General features: G+C 41.1%; 1 protein-coding gene and 1 non-coding gene across 2 annotated transcripts in view; both read left to right on the top strand.

The window, feature by feature from the left end:
- Positions 1 to 1,989: 1,989 nt before the first annotated feature.
- LOC123462425 lies at positions 1,990 to 2,096 on the top strand. The gene has a single exon (XR_006638247.1). It is a non-coding gene; the product is annotated as a U6 spliceosomal RNA (small nuclear RNA).
- Positions 2,097 to 12,544: 10,448 nt separating this feature from the next.
- Arhgap5 (Rho GTPase activating protein 5) overlaps positions 12,545 to 23,357 on the top strand; it is an 84,108-nt gene continuing 73,295 nt past the window's right edge. The window contains exon 1 of the mRNA XM_045155634.1: positions 12,545 to 12,638. The gene's annotated coding sequence lies outside the window, so the exon portion shown is untranslated. The remainder of the gene's footprint in view (positions 12,639 to 23,357) is intronic.

The following is a 23,357-nucleotide window of genomic DNA, read 5'->3' on the forward strand; positions in this document are numbered from 1 at the left end:
ACTGAATGTTCAGAAAGATGTTTACTATTGCCAATTTTTTGCAAGCCCACATTTAAGTTTCCCAGTCATACAAGGGGCTGTGACCCACGGCTGGGTTCTAAGCTGTGGCTGGACATAATAGCATAGGATCAGCAAAGTTTTGCAAATACTTACCACCCTGATGACATAGCTCACAATGTTTATCTTGGGGGTGGGCTGTGGCAGTGGATTACTACGAGCTGGCTGATGAGATGACTAGGGAGAATTGAAAGCTTTGCCCGCAAGTACATTATAAGAATTGTCAGACGCTTGTCCCATTACAAATATGCAGAACACTGTCAAAACCAGACTTCTGTTATTAGAATTAGCATGACACATGGGATTTGTACCACTGAACCACCATAACATGAACCTGCAGATCGCTGATGGATGTACACACAATAAGTCAGAAGTAACCTCTTCTTTCTTTCTAATCTCTAATTCACTGTTACCCATGATTTCTTTGGAGCCAACACATTGCCTTGCACTGTAAAATGCTAAACAGCATGGCAGTATCCAATTAAAAATATCAATTTGAATGATTCCAAAATTGTGTTTTCTTGGCTTATAAGGGTTAATTCAGTTTCCAAAGCACTAACTGGAAATGAATTAGACACTAAGGAGAAAGTGAGTAACAACTTTTGTTTGATATGCATCCAGTCATGCTTAAGACTCACGAGATGAAGATCCCAATGGCAAGTGGACTGGGGAACACTGTGGATACCATATAATAGCTCATTGCACAGTTTCTGATAGAATGACTATAGTGTTTCAATCAACCAACCAACCAAACCAACCAACCAATAAACCATCAAACAAAATATGTGACATGTACCTATACTATTTGAGCAAGGAAAAAATAAGAAAAGGAAGTGTAAATACTATCAACGAAGTAGGCTGGCCCAATGAATTTCCGAAAGAGAAAAAATGGATTATGCCCAATGACATTGCATTTTTTATAATATTTGTAAGTTTGGAAAAAGAAACACTGCAAACATACATGGAAATGAATTTTGGGAAGTATTACAGGGAAAATATTCAAATAAAGTTTTCTTTTTTTTCCTTTTTTTAAATTTAATTTTTATTAACATTTTCCATGATTATAAAATGATCCCATGGTAATGCCCTCCTTCTCGCCCCCACACTTTCCCCTTTGACATTCCATTCTCCATCATGTTACCTCCCCATCTCAATCATTCTACTTACATATATACAATACCAACCTATTAAGTACACTCCTCCCTTCCTTTCTCTTCCCTTTATATCTCCTTTTTAACTTACTGGCCTCTGCTACTAAGTATTTTCCTTCTCATGCAGAAGCCCAATCATCTGTAGCTAGGATCCACATATGAGGTGCTTGGCTTTCTGGGCCTGGGTTACCTCACTTAGTATAATCCTTTCCAGATCCATCCATTTTTTCTGCAAATTTCATAACTTCATTTTTCTTTACATTAAGAAAAATTGTAAGGATTTTGTTGCAGTCCGGTTCGCATTGCTGTTAGAAATCACCCAACCAAGAGCAGCTTCTGGGAAAAAGAGATTTATTTTGGCTTACAGGCTTGAGTGGAAGCTCCACGATGGCAGGGGAAAACGATGGCATGAGCAGAGGGTGGACATCACCCCCTGGCCAACATAACGTGGACTATAGCAACAGGAGAGTGTGCCAAACACTAGCATGGGGAAACTGGCTATAAAGCCCTTAAGCCCACCCCCAACAATGCACTCCCTCCAGGAGGCATTAATTCCCAAATATCCATCAGCTGGGAACCTAGCATTCAGAACACCTAAGTTTATGGGGGACACCTGAATCAAAATACCACAGATTTATTTTGAAAATTCAGTCCAATAATATAATACCCAAAAGAGTCTTAGCTCAATTATAAGAAAATAATCCAGTTTGAAAATGGACAAAATGCTGAACTAATACAGTAAAGAGATATTAGTAACTAATAAACACATAAAAATTAATCTGTGCTCACTTTGGCAGCACATATACTAAAATTGGAATGATACAGAGAAGATTAGCATGGCCCCTGCGCAAGGATGACACACAAATTCGTGAAGCGTTCCATATTAAAAAAAAAATTAATCAGCATTATCAATCATACAGGAAAATGTGAATTCAAACCATAATAAAATTTTTCTGTACATCTATTAAAATGGATATTATAAAAATATTGACAATAATATATTGACCAGGTTGTGGAAAAATTACAACACTCATACACTGTTGGTAAGAATATAAAAAAATACTATTGCTGTGGAAAATGTTTGGTATTTCCTTGTAAGGCTCAACATAAATACCATGAACTATCAATTCTGCCCAGTAAGTATCGTCTCAAAAGAAATGTCAATGTGTTGGTTGTGGTGGTACATGCCTTCAATCCCAGCACTTACTTGGGAGGCAGAGGGAGGAGGCTCTGATCCCTGTGAGCTTAAGACCAGCCTGAGACTACATAGTGAATTCCAGGTCAGCCTGAGCTAGAGCAAGACCCTATGTCAAAAAAAGAAAAGAAAAGTAAAGAGAAGGAAAGAAAAAACATATGTCCATAATATTCATACATTATTTTTCAGAGCAGTATTGCCCACAATAATTAAAAGATGAAACAATTTAAATGTCAATCAATAAGTGAATGGACAAACAAAATATAGTGTATTCATGCAATGGAATGATAGTAATGAAAAAGAAGTACTAAGGCATGTTAAACATGTATGAACCACAATATATTAGATTAAGTAGAAGAGAAACCCTAAAGATCACATATGATAGGATTCCATTTATATGAATGTCCAGAATAGGCAAGTCTCTGGAAAAATAAAGTACATTAGTGGTTGTCTGGGGCTAAGGATGGAAACAAAACTGATCATAAATGGGCAAAAGGAGGAAAAGACATGGCCTGAATAGATTACTAAACATGGTTATGTTTTTAAATATTTTCTAAAATATTTTATTTACTTATTTGAGAGAGAGAGAAAGAGGCAAATGAGAGAGAATGGGTGCATCATGGCCTCTAGCCACTGCAAATGAACTTCAGACACATGTGCCACCTTGTGCATCTGGTTTACATGGGTCCTGGGGAATTGAACCTGGGTCCTTAGGCTTTGCAGACAAGTACATTGACCCCTACGCTATCTCTCCAGCCCTTAAATATTTTTATTTATTTATTTGAAAGGAGAGAGAGAGAGTATGAGTGAGCATGATCACAGTAGGGCCTCTTGCCACTGCAAACAAACTCCAGATGCATATGCATCTGGCTTTATGACAGTACTGAGGAGTCAAACCTGGGCCAGAATTCTTTGTAAGCAACTGCCTTTAACCACTGAGCATCCCCCTAGCCCTGAACATGGTTATTAAGACCCAGAATGGGCTACTGGATGCTCTGAGTTGTGCTGTTTGGGGACAAAGTGATGACTAAATTTGTGGACTAAATTCTGAGCTTAGAAAGTACAAGGCAACACTCTGGCAAAGAAGTTACAGAGCAGGAGACCATCAAGCAATATAGAACACATTTGTTCAGAGAAGTCTGGAAACTCAATCCTAAAGAACAGGATCTTAGAGCTGGGGGTCGCATAGTGGCAGAGTGGTTGTGTAGCATGTGCAAGGCCCTGGATTTAATCTTTAACACCAAGAAAACAAAACTAAGAAATGGATTTTAGGAATGAGGTTTATACTTTTTTCTGTTTGGCTTGTTTGTTTCTGAGAGTTCACTCTGCAGCCAAGAATGGCCTGAAACTGTGTAACTTAGGCTGGCTTCGAACTTGTAACGTTGCCCCTGCTTTAGCTCCCCAAGTGGTGGAATTGCAGAAGTGAGCCACCACACCCAGCTTAGGAATGGGGTTTAAAGGAACATGAATTTACTTGGTTTCAGTGAAATGAAAGGTTTTGTTTTTTGGGTTTTTTTTTGTTTTTTTTTTTTTTTTTTGTTCTGTTTTGTTTGATTTGGTTGGTGTTTAATCTTTGTGGAGAAGGGTGTAGTAAAAAAGCAAAACCAAAAGGGAACCTAACCAGGAGGAACAGCTTTGTGTTGGGTGTGATGGTGGGTGTGGGTGAGTGTAAATTATGTTGAAACTAGTATGAAGGGAAGCCTGGTCTGTGGGCTAACTGTGCAAAATAACTTCAACTAAACAACACTGGAGTGGCAAAAGGATTATTTCCTGCATATAAACACACATACCCCAGTGACTTGATGATCACAACAGTGAACACAGCCTAGATGAAATTCAGATCTCCTGGCTTCAGTTCAGTAGTCTTCCCACCGCAGACTAATTTGTATATACTTATTTGTTTGCACTGTAGGAGGATCACGGTGAGTTCGAGGCTACCCTGAGACTACATAGTGAATTCCAAGTCAGCCTGGGCTAGAGTGAGACCCTACATCGAAAAAACAAAAACAAAAAAAAAAAGAAAGAAAAAAAAAAGAAAGAAAGAAAGAAAGGAAGGAAGGAAGAAAGAAAGAAAGAAAAAACCATGGACTATCAAGGCAAATATTTTCTATGTGTTCAGGAATGTATTGGAGTAAAATGCGCTGCAAACGAAATGCCCCGACTTGGGAAAGTGACCCTCAGTGACCTAGGGTGGTAGAATACAAAGGTACACCAGGTGCCAGCAAATCCAGGTGGGAAGTCATCCAAATGAAACACATTTTTGCCATAAACCTTTTAGTCCAAAAGGGAAAGAGTAAGCCTGTGGAAAAGTCAGCTTGCTCTACTAGCACTGGTGAAAATTGTCTGTAGTCTGTACTTGAAAGCTTGGGAGAAGTCCTCCTACAGAAACAGTTTTCTCCGTGAGACCATTTTCAATATGGCAATGCTATTGATTAGCAAATTCACATATTTAAAAATTAAGAGGGTTGGAGAGATGGCTTAGCAGTTAAGGTGCTTGCTTGCAAACCAAAGGACCCAGGTTTGGTTCCCCAGGACCCATGTAAACCAGATGCACAAGGTGACACATGTGTCTGGAGTTCATTTGTAGAGGCCCTGGCATGACCATTCTCTCTCTCTCTCTCTCTCTCTCTTCCTCTTTTACTCACCCTCAAATAAATAAATAAAATATTAAGAGGATAAAAAGGAGTCATGGAATATAATGAAATGTGTGTTCTTTGCTTGGTATGTTTAGTATGTAAGTACTTTACAGAAATGAAATCTAGTGGTGGTAATGATGTCCACCTAAACTGTTTCATTCCATCAGAGGTTGATGCAAATGGAACCAGATAATGCCCAAGGTGGCTGGTAAGGTGTCAAAGATATGAGAGACAGAGAGGGGGGGAGGGAAGAAGGGAGGGAGGGAGGGAGGGAGGAGATAAGTAAGAGGGAGAAAAAGAAAAAAAGGGAAGGGAAGACCAAGGAGAGCATAAAGAGATATATGTGGTAATCCTGCTTTAAGCAGTTCTCTTTCTTGGTCTTCACTTCAGTAAAATACAAATGTTCATAGTATAATAAATAATATGTTCATTGTATACTATTAGGGAATATCAAAAAGCAAACAGAATAAAATGGACATTAGCTGTAGCTCCACTATCTAGATTAGATATTAACATTTTGATAAATAACATTGTATTTTGTTTTCAAACATGCTCTTTTTAACACAAACCATAATTCCATTTATTTCTGTATTTTGTAGTCTGTCTTCCCTCTACATAAACTATTATGGCTATTTTTCTCAATGAATATATACTTCCAAAATATCATTTAAATAACTGCCTCCAGCACTCTGGTTGTAGCTCAGTGATTGAGTATTTAACTGGCATTTTTAAGTCCCTGGCTTCCATTTTCAATCCCATTAAAAAGGGGGGGAGGGCTCCACTTAATTTTGTAAGAATTTGATTTACAGAGTAAATATAGTACTTTGTAAATTTCTATGATATCACTTTTGTCATATTTATAAAATCCCAGAGTCCCCAATGTAAGAAATTTTGTGATAAAGAATAAAAAGTAGTTATTTAATAGCCATTCTTATAGGAACAAGAATTAGAACTAAATGAAGCATGTTGACACAGGCTGTCCAGCTCTGGGCTGAGAAGGGGTGGGAAGCCTAGTTAGGGAAAGATTTTTAGGTATTAATATTCTTTATTATAAATAGATACATGTGAAAGAAGCTGTGTCTATCAGAACAACCACAATGTAACTTGAGAAGCACAGACATATTTAGAAGTATGAGAGTCATAGTCATACATACTTACAATCCCAGCAATCACAAAGCTCAATGAAGCAGAAGAATGAATAGTTCAAGGCCAGCCTGGGATACATAGTGAGAACTGATCTTTCTTTTTTAAAAAAAAAGGAAAGAAAAAAATCATGCTTAGAATTATTGAATTAGAAAACCAGTCATATTTTTGGCCTTTTTAAAAAAGAAAATAAAAAAGCCGGGCGTGGTGGCACACGCCTTTAATCATAGCACTTGGGAGGCAGAGGCAGGAGGATTGCTGTGAGTTCAAGACCACCTTCAGAATACAGAGTGAATTCCAGGTCGTCCTGGGCTAGAGCGAGACCCTACCTTGAAAAAACAAAAACCAAAAAAAAAAAAAAAAAAAAGAAGAAGAAAGAAAAAACCATGGACTGTTAAGGCAAATATTTTCTATCTACTATAATTTATAACAAATCAGGAGAACTGACAAAGCTCTAAATGCAGAATGATTACCTAATTGTTGATTTCAGAAACTCATACTGCATGCACTTGTTGGAACATTCCCTGGTGTTTCCCACCCACAGTTATCTGTCGCTAGTAACTCACATTACCTACTAGAGGGATGTTTTGTAGAAAGTGTGGGCTGTACTTGGGGAAAGACATCTAACTCAACTTTCACAGCTAATTCAGCAATTTCTTTAAAGGATTTTTTTTCTCAACATGATTATCTCAGCTAGTACTTCACAACATAATCTAAATCCTTCTGTTAGCAATAAATCCACAGAAATCCATAAAACCTAGAGTGTTTCATGTTACCCAACATTTGCTAACCTTTTGACCAATGATCATTTATTCTAGTATTGCATAGAGCCAGTCGTTGGTAATTCCCATCTAGAGATACAATCTAAATTTGACCTAAACTGAGTGAGAATAGGAAGATTCAAAAAATTAAAGAGCAGGGCATGGTGGTGCACGCCTTTAATTTCAACACTTAGGAGGCAGAGGTAGGAGGATTGCTGTGAGTTCAAGGCCACCTTGAGAATACAGAGTGAATTCCAGGTCAGCCTGGGCTAGAGTGAGACCCTACCTTGGAAAACAAAAACAAGAACAAAATTTAAATAATGTGCATGTGGCTCAAGAGTCAAGCAATGCAAGTTCTCATTCCCCATCAAAATGACTGACTAATAACAATCTCAAAGATAGAATTCAAATCCTCCAGCTAGCAACCCTTTCAATTAACTTTTTGCTTTATAGGGTTAACTTTATTGGGGTTGATTAAATTCAAGCTGCGATCTTACATAAAAACTCAATGGAGGGTCCAGATGGCCCAACAATACCACCTTTTGTGAGGAAATAACTTAAAGACTTTTTGTCTAATTAAAGTATTTGTGCTGATGGGGCCTGAGTGAATTGTTATTACTTTAAGAAAAGTCTATGTTACAAATAATCTTTACAAAAGAGTAATTATTTTCAAATAGAGTGCTGCTTTCGTTATTTCAATCATGTCCTAGGACAAGGGTGGCATGGACATGACATTTTGAAGCTAGACTGATACCATCTTTGGGATTTCAGTCAGAAAATACAATTCTGGAAAATCAACAGAACAAGCAAGGTTCTGTGGAACAAAATGCCAGGAAGGTCAATACATTACTTTTCTCCTGTTCCAGTGCATGCTTGTGATTACCTTAACTCTTATAAAAATATTTTCTATGGTAGCAGTCAAGACATAGTTAGCCCCCTTCATTGATAGCTATAAAATAAAGTTGTGGGAAGGCTCAGGCATTTCAACAAATGGCTCCCGTGCCATTGGTATACTCTGGGTTTACTTACCTTCATGAGTGATGTCTGATTTTGTTCTTCCTCCACATCCCAGGAGTCCTAACTGTTTGAGATAGGGGGAAAGAGGGACTTCTAGGAAGGAGGTAGGAATAAGGCAGAGGGGTCAGAATTGCAATAGAAAATTAGACAATAATTTTATAAGTGCTTTTGAATATTCCTACTTGCACCATTACTGTCCATGTTCTTTGTGTATTGAATCTGTAATCAAGGTGAGAGTGTTTGTTCTCCAACAGCCATTGTGTCATACAGTCACGAATGGAAAGGTCCTGTATTTGACTTACTTTCTTAGTTGAGGCTATAGAAGACAAAGTTGTTATGATACAAGATTTCCAGCAGGGGGTGTAGACGCTTCTGTAGGGTAAATTCTTGCAAGGCCATCATATTTCATTCATTTGAATATTGTAGTGTTACCCGCACTGTTACCAACAGAGGATGGAGTTATCATAACATTTTTTATGGCAAGCATCTCTTTTGATCCAAAAACGACCATGCATATTAATACTCCGTTAGGATATGATGAAGAACAAGAAATTAATGGAGAAGAATGTTTAAGTTAAAAACCTAAAATACCTGACTGAAACCTTATTTTATCAAATTTTTTTTAGGTAAACGAAGAACAAAGCTCTGGGTGATTTTAATTATACAGTACAGCAGAAAAAGTGCTTAATTTCTTTATTCTAGATGAGAACAGTGATTGATCTGAGGGGGCTTGGTAATATTTACCCCATCTCCCCCATACTTGCACATAGGAGTATAAAGAATTTCTTTCTCAAAACATCTCCTTTTGGGCAGGAGAGATGGCTTAGTGGTTGAGGCACTTGCCTGCAAAGCCAAAGGATCTTGGTTTGATTCCCTGGGACCCACGCAAGCCAAATGCACAAGGTGGCACATGTATCTGGAGTTCATTTGCAGTGGCTGGAAGCCCTGGTGCACCCATTCTCTCTCTCTCTCTCTGCCTCTTTCATACTCTCAAATAAATAAATAAAAATAAAATATTTAAAAAAATAATAAAAATCTTTAAAGCTTGTGTTTTCTCTGAAACATACGCCATCAGTTTGAGATGGCATTAACACCCCCTTCCCCACTCTTTACTGCCTTATACTTCTAAACATGTCAACAAAATTAATCACAGTTCCCATTTCCAGATTTCTATGAGCACTACATGCTTCATTTTTTTCTCTTTGAGAAACAAGTAATCTAAAAACTATAGCCTGGTGCGGTGGCACACGCCTTTAATCCCAGTACTCGAAGCTGAGGTAGGAGGATATCTGTGATTTTGAGGCCAGCTTGAGACTACATAGTGAATTCCAGATCAGCCTGGAATATAGCAAGACCCTACTTAAAAACAAACAAACAAACAAAAACAACCTTACAAAAATGGTACATGTAAGCTGATTTAGATTATTAGTATTAATAAGAAGCAAAATCCTAAATTTCCAGATACCCTATATCAAGTTGAATGATATAAAACTAAAAAAAAAGTCAGCTGTGAAAATTATTGTTTGCAAACTATGATTTAAAATTTTTGTGACATTATGAGAAATATTCCAGTCTTCAACCCCCCTCCTCCCGCCCCTAGTATCATGTTGTATAACTGATAATTACAATCTTTATAGGTCAATGTTTCCTTTCAGGTCCTGATTTATTTGACTTTAGTTTATATTCATACAGGTCAATGGCTGAAAAGTTTTCTGATTGTTTAGGAAGTAATTTTAAAATTATTTTTAGGGTGGACATACTATATAGTATTTAACATCTTATTCAGGTTATGACTTTGCATTAGCTTCATGCATTTTAAAAAATACACAAAAAATGCATTAACATTCCAGTCTATAGAAGTGGTGTACCTATGGGATTAGTACCACATTTTGGAGGCTTAACCTCCCAGTTCCTTCACGCCTATTCTTTCGTTGCAAGCTGCCTTCAGTGTTTTCTTCACCTATGCTTTATAACGGAAAGAAGTACTTACAGATTTTAACCCACTCTTTTTGTTTAAGAATTAGCTGGGCACGGTGGCTCACACCTTTTTAAAAATTTATTTAATTTATTTATTTGAGAGAAAAAGAGGCAGAGAGAGAGAGAGAGAGAGAGAATGGAACTGCCAGAGCTTCCAGCCAAGCGCATAACTGCTAAGCCATCTCTCCAGTCCCCACTCTTTTTTAAAATTTTATTTTTTAATTATTTATTAGAGACAGAGAGAGGGATAGAGAGAGAGAATGGGTACGCCGGGGCCTCTAGCCATTGCAAATGAACTCCAGATGCATGTGCCACCATGTGTATCTGGCTTCCGTGGGACCTGAAGAATCAAACCTGGGCCTTAGGCTTCACAGGCATGCGCCTTAACTGCTAAGCCATCTCTCCAGCCCCTTAACTCACTCTTAAGTAATCTGCTTGATAGCATTCAGATACAAGCGAGTGGCTAAAACAAGGAATTTTAATGATGCCTTCTTAAAATTAGGGAGCTAATGACATAGATTGAAATTAGAATTTTTTTTCTGCTTTTAACTATTAAGTTTACCTTTGAGAAATATGGACAGTGGGGGGATATGGGCAAAGAACAAACAAACAGTACTGCTGGAATATTGTGACAGATTTACTGACAAATATTTTCTAACAGATTTTTACCAACAGGCAGTTTTTGTTTTCTTTCCTGACAGAGCCTACATGTACTTCTGGTTGGCTGCAGCTGCACCATTATAACACTGAAAAGCAACCTTGGCCAACTTCAGTACCTTATGTAGCATAAAAATAATAACTTGAATTTTAGAGTTGTTACATGCTTACTGATGATAAACTATTTTCAGCTCAGGAAATAAATCTTTCCCCAAAGAGATATTCTCCCCAAATTACTTTAGACGAAACAACGAACTGGAGTAGATTTGGTTTTTGCTCATTTGTCTGTGGGCCACTATTTTAGACCTCTGGGTAAGACGGATTCTGATGACCTTGGCAAAGTCGCAGGATGTCAGTTTCTTCAATGCTAAAAGCAAAGGCAATGGTTTCTATGTCCATCCTCTTTACTATTCAGCGTCAATGCACATCTGAAAAATACACCAAAAGCCCACCAACTCTCAAACTTAAGAAATTTCTAAACCGAGCATGTTGACACAGGCCTTTTAATCCCAGCACTAGGGAAGTTGAGATAGGAGGATTGCTGTGAGTTCAAGGCCACCTTGAGAGTACATACTGAATTCCAGGTCAGACGTCGAAAAACCAAAGGGGGTGGGGGAAACAGAAAGAAGAAATAAATTAATTTCTAGAAGTCTCAAAAATATACTGAGTATATTTAAGGTAATATAGTAAAAGTCAGGTGGTCCATGATTCCTGAAGTTGGGCTGCTGGGATGTCAACTGGGGGATCTTTTGGGCCATCCCAAACCAGTGGAGTCATCGCATCTCGCTCAACTTCCCTAAGGACTAACAGAATCAAGGGCCCGAATTCTTCCCTGTCCATGGAAGAAAGGATTCCTTGCTTCTGGGGCTCCGGCTTCGAGGTATATGCCAGGTCCCGGGCTGGTGATGTCTAGTTGGCAGGCAGACGACTAACCTTTCCCCCGCCCCCCAACACACGCATCCTGAGAACGAGCTTGGGCACATTCCTTCCTCCTTGGCATTCTTCAACGCTCAGAGGCCACAGAGGCGTTCGGCGGGTGCCTGTGCCCATGCCATGCCATGCGTTGCAAGGGCTCACTCAGCACTAAGTTCCTTTGCAATGCTGTGCGGTGCTGAGTTACCGCCAGAGCCTGGAACGCAGGCCGGGGAGAAGACGGCGGAGGCTCGGGACGCCGCGGCCGGCGTGCAGCTTCCACGGGCGTGGAGGATGGGGCGGAGGAGGCGCCGAGCACAACCCCGAGCGAGGGCAGCGCGCACGGAAAATACTCACGCCGATGGGCAAAAGGGAAAGGTGAGAAGCAATGGAGTAGGAGAGGAACCAATGGGTGGGTGGGGCGGAGACTGGGGGAGGGGCAGAAGCCAATGGGGGAGCGCGGCCGCGGGCGAGGACGCGGCTCCGCGCTCCCGCGCCCCTCCTCCCCCGCCCTGCGGCGCGGCCGCTCGCGCCGGTCCGGACTCCCGGGAGACCAGGCAGGGGCGGGGCCGAGGCGGGCGGGCGGGCGGGCGGGCGGCGCGCGGCGGCGGCGCGGGAGGCGTCTCGAGGTGAGGGCGGCGGGCGGGGGGTTCTGGGGCGAACGTCGCGGGCGCGCGCGGGCGCGTCCCGGAGGTCGGCGGCGCGCGGGCGCGGGCGCGCGTTCCGGCGGCGGTGCGCGCGGGGAGAGATGCTGAGGTAAAGTTCGGGAGAGAGGGAGAGAGGGAGACCCGTCAGCGCGAGGGAGCGCGAGCGGCCGCCATTACTGAGCGCAGCGCGACGGCGGGCGCCGGGGACGGGGCGGGCAGGGCGGGAGGGCCGGGCCGCGCCGCCGCGGCCGCGGGTGGGAGCCCGAGGGCTGAGGGGTTCGGGGCGTGTGTGGCGGCGGGGGCGGCGGCGGGGGGGCGGCGGCGCCGGGTGAGCGCGCTCCCCGGCACGAGGAGGGGAGAGGCGAGCCGCGAGCGGAGGAGGCGGCGGCGGCGGGAGCGCTCCCCAGGAATGTCGCTGCCGCCGCCACCGCCACCGCCGGGGCCGCTGCCGTGGACGAGGACGCGGAGGAGCGCGACGGCGCTAGGTAGGGTCCGCGGGGCCTGCGCGTGCCCCGCCGGCTCGCCCGGCCGGTGGGGGTGGGGGGTGGGGAGCTGGCGCGGGGGCCGGGCGGGAGCGGGGCCGCGGCCGGCGTGAAGGGCAGCGAGGCCGGAGGTCGGCGCCCGCCCGCTTCTCCACAGGTGACCGGGCCGCGCGGGCCTGCGGGCCGGCCGGCGGGCGTCCGCTCGCTCCCCGCGCCGCCCGGGCTCGCGGGGTCCCGGCGGTTCGCGGGGAAGGGAGGTGGCGGCCGCGGCGGGGCCGCCGCGGCTAACGAGTTCCACCTGGAGCGCGGAGAAGGGTGGGCGCCGCTCGGCGGAAGCGACCCCGCCTGCAAACTTCGGCCGCCCGGCCGGGGTGGCGGCCCTTTTCACTTTTCTCGTATCTCCGCGACTCCTCCCCGCGTGCTCCGCCGAATCCCCGGCGGCGCGGCGCGGCGCGGCCCGAGCTCGGAGTGCCCGGTGCGAAGTTGCACTGCGCAGCCCACCCCCGGCTCCGGTCGCAGGTCGGCCCTGCACTGGGCTGTGCAGTCGCGTTTGTGCTAGCGTAGCCCTGGATTTCCCCTCGGTTTCCACGGAGGAAAAGTATCGGGTGGGGGTGGGGAGCCGCGCGGGAGCGCGCGTGCACTTATCCACGCATAAATCCACTCCCTCTCGCTCCCGCCTGCCCGCCCTCCACCGCGTTATTAGAAATGCAAGGGAGGCGCAGGCTCTGCGAGGAGCTGAGCCTCAAAGGTGTCGGGAAGTGAGGGCAAACTATCGGGAAGAATGGTAAAATTTCCAGAAAGTTGTAAGGGACACGCTCATGCTTTTATCCCAAGATATGCATCCAGTTTGGGCCAGTACTCAATACGTGACAACTAAAGTGCTGGAAAACTACCTCAGAATAGTTACACACATGGTTTTTAATATTTAATATTTCTAAATTTCAATTTCCATCAATAATTGGCTTTTTGTGTGTGAGTAGGAAACCAGGACAATTAGAAAAATGTGAAATAGTGAAGTGTTTTTCTGTGTTTACTACTCTAAGGCAAGGTGTTGGAGGTGGGATTGATTGCCCATACCACGTAAATTCAAAACCAGTATCCACCTTGAATACAATGTAAGATGTTTGTCTGTATTGTCATGACTCACTTCATAGATTTCTCTAAGTCTCCATTTAGCAAGCATTACATCCAGATAATTATTTGAGAAAAATTTTAGTTTAAATACAGACGAGTTTACTGTTAACTTCAGTTTATTTGTACCTTAAATGACATTCTTTTTTTAGTATTTTGGCATACTTATATTAATAGTATAGGATAACTCAGCTTACATTGTAAATTTTGTTTCAGTTTTAAATGTCTCATGTTTTACTTTTTCATCTATTCTTTATAATTGACCCACATTTCTCCTTTATACAGTAAATAGAGCCGAGGAAGAGAGTGGCAAGTGTGAATCACCAAAACCTTGCAGAGGCATTGGCACTGTTTTTGATGAACCAGATTGAAAGGCTAGGTATAGATGTGCTTAAATTTGAAGAAGCAGAGGAATGGATCTGATTGATTCAAAGCACAATTAGTACAGATTATTAGATAACTGTCGGGTTGATTGACTTATTTAGGCTACATTTTTAACCTAGGTCAATATGTGTTTGCCTTATTTTGTACATTAATTATTGAGGTCATTGGGAGTGGGCTTGGTTACACTTTGAAAGACCAAATTCTCTTATCAGTTCTTTTTTTTTTTTTTTTTTACTGAACCTATGTTCATTTATACTACTTTAGTAATAAAATTTTTTATTTTGTGATGGGGATTGAACTGTGAACAATTGTGCTCCATCTCTGGCCCTTTTCAAAATTAATATCTTAGTGCTGGAGAGGCGGCTTAGCAGTTAAGGTGCTTGCCTATGAAGCCTCAGGACTCATGTTTGACTGTCCAGGTCCCACCTAAGCCAGACACACAAGGTGATGCAAGCATGCAAAGTCGCGCACTCACAAAAAATGGCACATGGGTCTGGAGTTCCATTTCAGTGGCTGGAGGCCATGGTGTGCCAAGTCTCTGTGTGTGTGTCTCTTGCTCTCTCTCGGATAAAAAATAAAAATTGGTATCCTAGTACTGTCACGTTACTTGCCCCTCCCTCTTCTATTTGAAAGGCAGATTTACTACGTTTTTGTTTCTGGAGAAAATAATTTTGACCTTGAAAGATAAGATATTCTATGTAATAAAGTACTGTATTTGCCTTTTACAATTTTGTTTGAAGTTATGAAACAGCTTAGAATAATATTTATGTAACTTCCTCCTCCTTTTGTTGGAGGGGGGCTGGTGGTAGGGATTAAACCTAAGGCCTTGAGCACAGTATACAGCTATGCTACCACAGAGCTAAAAATAACAGATTTAGTTATTTTATAGTAAACACAGAATAAGTTTTATCACTTCCGTTTCTGTGGGTACTGTTTTTAAACTGTTAGGCTATAGATTTTGTAGTTTTTTTTCTTTTGACACCAAGAAGGTGATGTGGGTTATATAATTAATTGACACAAGACTTACTGAGTAGTATTGTATTAAAGTATAAGAAGGAAACTGATTTCTAAGAGCACAAGAGAAATTTTAATAAAATCATCCGTTATTTGGTAATTTGAGTAATCATTTTGTGTAGTTTGTTGACGATTTCATCAAACTAGGAAAAAATATTGTGTCTCTTGACTAATATGTGCCAGGTCTTTGGTACATTCCCCAATACCTCAAGCAAGCTAGGAAAAAGCCCTTTTAGAAATTATGAAAAGTAATTGCAAGCTAAGAGTGTACTTGAGTGTCAAAATCTGTACCTTGAATACCTAGAGTTTGTCCCCTAGGTGCCCTGACAAGCTGTGCTTCCAAACCAAGGTAGCATCAATGTGTACCTGTGAGAGTTAGTCTGCATTAAAAGGTGTTAAACCTCTGATGTGTTATTCATTAATTCTACTATTATTTAGCACTTAGTACACATCCTGGGAATACAACAATAACAGAAATAAAGGTAGCTTAAATTTTAGTTGGAGAGGTAGTATCTGTAAAAGTAAATAGACAAAAGTACTGTGAGGTGCAGAATAGAGAACAATTTCCATCAGCTCTTTGGGAATCCTTTACAGAAGAAACGTTTGGGTGCTGTAGTCTCAAGTATGAGTTTGAGTGTAAAAGAGAAAAACAAGGATTGTCTTATTTTCTCCCCACTGTGTTTTGGATACTGACTGTACAGAATGCCTGAGATATGCACTACAATAATCTAACTTTGTAATTTCATGGTTAAAATACAACTAAGATGTGTAACTTGATTAGATTCTTAAGGTTTTCATCATGAAGAGTTAAAAGTGGAAGTGAGTTTTTATTTTTTTTCTAGCTTCAGATTAGATTTGTCTTATTATACCTGGCAAATTATTTGATTGAACAGCTAGGTACTATGAATAATACAAGAAATGGAATTTGCCACCTTAAATGCTCTTACAGCTTATAGCTTTAAGGGAGCTGGGGAGAACTTAAGCATATATCATAACATAGGAATAGTTAAATGCTAGTTTACTGAAGAATAGTTGAGGATAGTATCTTACCGTTTTAAATTTTGGTATTAAGGAACTTAGCTAAAGGACTCAAAGGTACCATAGGATTGGGTTAGTGAGGAAGAAAAAAGATGTGTAGATAGTAATGCCCCAAAAGTACCTGGGAAGTGTAGGCCATATTGGCAAATGAGAAGAAAATAGGAGATTAACAATGTAAGTGTATCAGTTTGTTCCTTATGAACTAACTTGAAAGATTTAGGGATGTGTTAATGCAAGGTTAATAAAAGGGACCATGGAGAAATAAACTATTTGTTCTGCCTTTGCCATTATTAAACAGGCTTAGAAAAACACTTAACCTTGGTTTCTGATATACTATAGTTTTGTCCATATTCTTTGTGTTGACCATTGTCTTACTGATTGAAAATTGTGTGCTATTTTTGTGTTTACATTTTTGGAGTCAAGATAACACTTCTTTTACTGTTATTGTTCACTGTTTAAGTTTACTGGTAGAAGATTATGATCTGGTGAGATGGCTCAGCCGTTAAAGGCACTTGCTTGCATAGTCTGCTGCCCTGGTTCAATTCTCCAGTATCCATGTAAAGCTAGAACCTCAAAGTTGTACATGTACCTGGAGTTCATTTGGAGGGGCAGTAGGCCCTTGTGTGTACATCCTTTCTCCCTCTCTCTGTCTCTCTCACACACACATAATAAATATTTTTAAAAGGGAATTAGAAAATTAATATTCCTATGGTCTAGAGAATTGAAAGACTTTATTTTCTACTCTTCTGTATTTGACTAAGTATTTTATTCCTCAGATGCTTCTAAGAATACCAAATAGGGACTGGAGAGATGGTTTAGTGGTTAAGGCATTTGCCTGCAAAGCCTAAGGATCCAGGTTCCACATAAGCCAGATGGACAATGGGGCACATGTGTAAGGACTTCATTTGCAGTGGCTGGAGGCCCTGGCACATCCATTCTCTCTCCCCTTCTCTCTGTCTCTAATAAATAAAAATAAATTTTAAAAAAGAATAGTAAGTAGTCTTATAGATACTTTCGTGAAGTTTATAGTCTTGGTCTTGTTTGGCTATTGCAGTCAGGTTCGCATTGCTGGTAGAAATTGCCCAACGAAGAACAGCTTGTGGGAAGAAAGGTTTATTTTGGCTTGCAGGCTCAAGGGGAATCTCCATGATGGCAGGGGAAAATGATGGCATGAGCAGAGGGTGGACATCACTCCCTGGCCAACATCAGGTGGACAACAGGAACAGGAGAGTGCTAAACACTAGCAAGGGGGAGCTGGCTATAACAGCACCCATAAGCCTGCCCCCAATAATGCACTGCCTCCAAGAGGTATTAATTCCCCAAATCTCTATCAGCTGGGAACCTAGCATCCAGAACAGCTAAGTTTATGGGGGACACCTGAATCAAACCAACTCATTACACCCCTGGCCCTCATCAACTGATATCCAGACATGATGTAAAATGCAATGCATTCAGTCCAACTTTAAAAGTCCCCATTTTTTAATCAATTCCAATGATATTCATAAATCCTCATACTGCAAGATCTTTTAACTGAGCCATAATACCAACCCCTCCCAAACCCATAATGGCACAGAATAAACACTCGCACTGCAAAAGATGTCATTGGACACAGCAATATTCACTCAATACAAGATTTAAAACAGCCAAGGAAAACATTAAACTCTGCAGCTTCAAGTCCCACAACTCTAGTCAGTGACAAATCTCCAAGTCGGATAATTTTAACCAGCAACAAATCTCTGGAGTCCCAATTCCACCCCTCCAACTAGGCTACTCACAGGCCTGGAAAACTTCAACCAGTGCTGGCAGCTTTCCTTGGCAGCCATCTCATGGTCCTGGCATCTCCACTGGGTCTCCACTGCAATCCATGGTTCATCCTCATGGTCCCACGGCGTCTCCATGCAGGCATCCAGCAAACCTGCTTTATACTGCCCATGGCCATTTCCAAAACTCAAGACCTTGTTGCAAATGCAATGACCCTCTCTTTCCTGCATTTCTTGTACTCCACAATACCAGGTAGGGTGCCAATTTGTTAATCCAGGGGGGCATAAAGCAGACTTTGAAGAACAGGACACTCCTTGAGCACTCCGGCCCCTTCATAAGAGTCTACGTTCTTCCTGTTGCCCTAATGCTGGTCAGCTGACCCATTCTCAATTATAGCTGAATAGGCAGCAATTTTGGCCCAGAGATTTCATTTCCGTGCCATACCCCTCTGCTCACCCCAGTCCATTTCAACACAATGCAGCCCTGCACAAATTCTTAGGACACAGGCATAACAGCAAGCATCTCACACAAACTGCTTCTAGCCCAGCCATGGCAAAGCTCTTTCTCACCCTCACAAGCCAAACCTCACAGTCCAGAGTTTATACTGCAGTTAGATCTTTCATTTCAGACCAGAATAGTCCTTCATGCTGTACTTAAAGCGCTGCAAGGTGTCTCTTAGGCCAAGGTTTCAAATCCTTCCACATTCCTCTTAAAAATCAATTCCAAAAGGCCAAAGCCACACATGTGTCTTAGCAACAACCCCACTACTAATACCAATACTATTGCAGTCAGGTTCACATTGCTGGTAGAAATCACCTGGCGCAAGAGCAGCTTGTGGAAAGAAAGGTTTATTTTGGCTTGCAGGCTCAAGTGGGAAGCTTTCACGATGGCACGGGAAAAATGATGTCATGAGCAGAGGGTGGACATCACCCCCTGGCCAACAGAAACAGGAGAGTGTCCAAATACTGCAAAGGGGAACTGGCTATAATACCTATATGCTCAACAATGCATTGCCTCCTGGAGGTGTTAATTCCTAAATCTCCATCAGCTGAGAGCCTAGCATTCAGAACACCTAAGTTTATGGGGGACACCTGAATCAAACCACCACATTCATCTTAACCTTGCCTCATTTCATTACTAAAATTTTATTTGTCTTTTGTGATAACACCTGAAACTCAAGTGATATCACCAGTCTCTTGCTAAAACTGGTTTGCTTTTCATTAAGAAATATTGACTCATTTATTTCTTATGTCTAATGCCAATCACTAAGTTCTCTGTCTGGGATTGCTATTTTCATTTCTACTAAGATAGTTTAGGTATTTCAAACTTAAAAGTACCCATTTGGGAGAGGGTTGGGTCCCCTCCAAATACAGTTTTGTATTCTACTTTTAGACTGTTTAGTTGCTTATTGGCGTCTGCCTCCTGTTGGTCCTTAGGGTATGTATTATACGTATTATATACATACAACTTTATTTCTCTGTTTTCTAATGAGGCTATTGTATCACTCCACATTATTTACACACCTGGAATGACTGTCCTGAAAAATCAAACCCTGTGTATTCTAAGGTTTAGTTAAATCCATTCTAGTTGCAAGAAACACTGTGCTTCATTTGGTTTATAAACCAATGAAGTCTTTGGGTCAGACTTGGCCTGTTAGCTGTTTTTGCATTATGGCTTTTTACAGTGACACGAAATCCAAATACCTGAATCTAAATAAATAAAATTATTGTAAATATTATATTATTAAATAATATATTATATAATAAGATATATATCATATATAATACATCATATTATATATTATATAATATAATTATATAACATTATATATTATATAATATATTGTAAAGTTATTGTAGTACAAATAAGATCATTTAAGCATGGACTACAACTACTTTTGTACTATGATGGCAGAGTCAAGTAGTGTAGCAAACATTATAGTGTACACAAGCTTAAACTATTGCCCGGCCTAGTCTGGCATATATTTATCTCTTATTTCTTTGAATCCCTACTGCATTTTCACCTCCATGATAACAGTACATTTCTTTTCTGTCTTATAGTTCTATAAAGATTTAATTGGGGGAGTAATTGTTGTAACTGAGTAGATGGCTCAGCAGTTAGAGGCATTTGCTTGTAAGCCTACTGGCCAGAATTGAGTTCCCTGGCACCAGAAGGACACAAGATGACACATGTTTGTAATCTCAACATGCTTATGGCAATGCGATGTGGAGCCAGGAAAGTCCGCTGGCTTGCAGGGACCAGGTAGCCTGGTGCATGTGAATTAATAGAAAACAACAATAAAATTTGACCCTGGCTCAAAGTGGAAGGTGAGGACAAGCATCTCAAGGTTGTACTCAGCCCTCCATACTTGTATGGCAATGTGCCTATGCATGCACGCACACATACTCACACACATGCGTCATCATCATTATCCACATATGAAACTTAAAAGAGAAAAGGACTTTTTTTTTTTTTTTGGAGGCAGGGTCTCATGTATTGCAGGCATGTAGGATCACTTCCTAAGTGAGATTACAGACATGTTACCATAAATGTATTTTTGAGACAGGTTCTCACTCTTAGCCCAGGCTGTGTAGTCTATATTGACCTGAAATTCATGGTGATCCTCCTGTGTCTCTGAAATGTTGGTGTTACAGGCATGAGTCACCTCAATTTACTAGGATTCTTATCTTGCTTTTCAGCTCCTTAATACCTTTAAAAAAAAAATCTGGGGGCTCAGCCATCTTAAGACACTTGCCTGCAAAGCCTGAGGACTAGAGTTCAATTTCCTAGTACCCATGTAATAATGCCACATGTGCCAGGGTGGTGCTTGTGTTCATTTGCAGTGAGAAGCCCTAGTGTGCCCATTCTTGCTTTCGCTCAAATAAATTTTTAAAAAATCTTTTTTTTTTTTTTTGGCTTTTCGAGGGTTTCATTCTAGCCCAGGCTGATCTGGAATTCACTATGTTGTCCCAGGATGGCCTTGAACTCTCAGTGATCCTCATACTTCTGCCTCCCAAGTTAAAGGCATGTGCCACCACACCCAGCATAAAACATCTTTTCAATTCTATGCCCCTTCCCTATGATTATTTTACCTGTTAATATTTTCATCACCAAGTGTTCTTATTTTATTATTTTTCTTTATTAGTTATATACATACTCAGTGTGTAAACAGCCATGTTGGTATCATTAGCCTCCTCCCTGTCCTCCCCCCTCCGAAGGGACTCTCCTGGTTGGGGATTGTGACTCATGCATTGTGGGTGTAGCCATCAGTTATGGGTAAGAGGCAATGTCTCTCTGCATAATGTCTCAACTTGCGGCTCTAACAATTTTTCTTCCCCCTCTTCCACCAATTTTCCTGAGCCATGTTGGATTTGTTTTAGGTCTACTTCACTGAGCAATGGTAGCTAGAGATGGAAAGAGATTTTGTTTTTGTTTTTGTTTTTGTTTTTGTTTTTGAGGTAGCGTCTCACTCTAGCTCCTGCTGACCTGGAATTCACTATGTAGTCTCTGGGTGGCCTTGAACTCACAGTGATCCTCCTACCTCTTCCTCCCAAGTGCTGGGATTAAAGGCGTGTGCCGCCACACCCGGCTTTTTTTTTTTTTTTTTTAATTCTTAAACTCTTGTGGACAAGTTTGCCTTAAATTGTGCGATATAGAATAATCTTTTTCTGTAATTGTTTTATGAGAGGGAGAAAGAGAATTGGTGTGCCAGGCGTCTAACCACTGCAATCAAACTCCAGAAGTGTGCACCACTTGTGTACATGTGTGACCTTGTATGCTTGCATCACTTTGTGAGTCTGGCTTACTAAGTCTGTCTTGTAAATAACTGATTACATAGGAATATTTATTTGACAATATTTAACAGGTAGTTACAAAATTGTTTCTGCATAATGAAGTCTTAGAAATGTAATTTCCTGTAATACTGTTAATTATTGAAAAGCAAGATATTTTCAATTAGTTATATTTAAGTTTATACTCTCATTTTAAATAATTAGGTTTAAGGCTGCAGAGATGGCTTAGCAGTTAAGGCATATGCCTGCAAAGCCTAAGGACCCAGGTTCGGTTCTCCAGGTCCTACATAAACCAGATGCACATGGTGGTGCATGTGTCTGGCGTTCATTTGCAGTGGCTAGAGGCCCTGGAATGCCCCTTCTCCCTCCCTCCCTCCCTCCCTCCTTCCCTCCCTCTGTCCCTCCCTCTCTCTCTCTCTCTCTCTCTCTCTCTCTGTCTCAAATAAATAAATAAAATTTTCTTAAAAATTAGATTTAGGGCTGGAGAGATGGCTTAGCAGTTAAGGTGCTTGCCTACAAAGCCAAAGGATCCAGGTTTGATTCCCCAGTACCTATGTAAAGCCAGATACACAAGTGGTACATCCTTTTGGAGTTTGTTTACAGCAGCTAGATGCCCATTCTCTCTCTCTAAATGCCCTCTCAGATAGATAGGTGAAATTTTAAAAATTAACCTTAAGTGTTAGGAATAGAAATTATATGATTATTCTGGTCAAATATATTACTATAGATTATAATTTGCCTTCATTTTCTTGTGTGTATATGGGCACACATATGCCATAGCGCACATGTAGAAGTCAGAAGACAACCTCAGGGTGTTTGTCCTCTCTCTACTTGGAGGTAAGGCGTCTTGTTTTTGCCACTGAGAAGTCTAAGATTATTCTGACTCCTCCTCTCATGAATTTAGCTTCATTGTGATTAATAAGCTTTATGTGGGTTCTGAGGATTTGAACTCGGTCAGCAAGCACCATTAACCACTGAGAAGTCTTCCTAGCCCTCTCATACCTTTATTTTTTCATTTTAATATTTGTTAGAATTCATGTATTTATTGAGAGCCTTTATGTAAGAAGTACTATCTATCCTAGGATCTTGGACTGTTCTCATGCTGTAAAGTTAGATTTGTTAAATAATAAAAAATAAATCAAGATTAAACCTAGAATATATTGGGGTTATGGATAGAGTTATAGGTTATTTAATATCTTTGGGAATACTAGGAATGTATAGACTAGAACATGTGACCATATTGTTTTCTTCAGTGTGATTGGGGCAGATTGTGAATGGAAGAAGAGTAGTAGAGTTAAGTCAGAGAGGGAAGAGGTTTGGAAAAGGTAAATTTTGTAATAGTAGGTCTTGAAAGTACTTGGTGTTTACCTTTAGGAGCAAGCATTAGTTTTGAAGAGAAAAATCGAAGGCTCTGATTTTAAAAAGAACTTGCCTGCTTTGATAAGAATGGAATAAGGGAAAGGAATAAGAGTGATGCAGTGAAATGAATTTAGAAAGCTTTGGAATCTACCAGACATGATGGTGAGTGTAGCAGTTAAGTTATGGATAAGGTATGGTAAGTTACGGAAATATTTTAAGGACAGGGCCAGTAGGAATTTTCAGA

This window comes from Jaculus jaculus, chromosome 7, assembly GCF_020740685.1.
Source record: "Jaculus jaculus isolate mJacJac1 chromosome 7, mJacJac1.mat.Y.cur, whole genome shotgun sequence".
NCBI lineage: Eukaryota > Metazoa > Chordata > Mammalia > Rodentia > Dipodidae > Jaculus > Jaculus jaculus.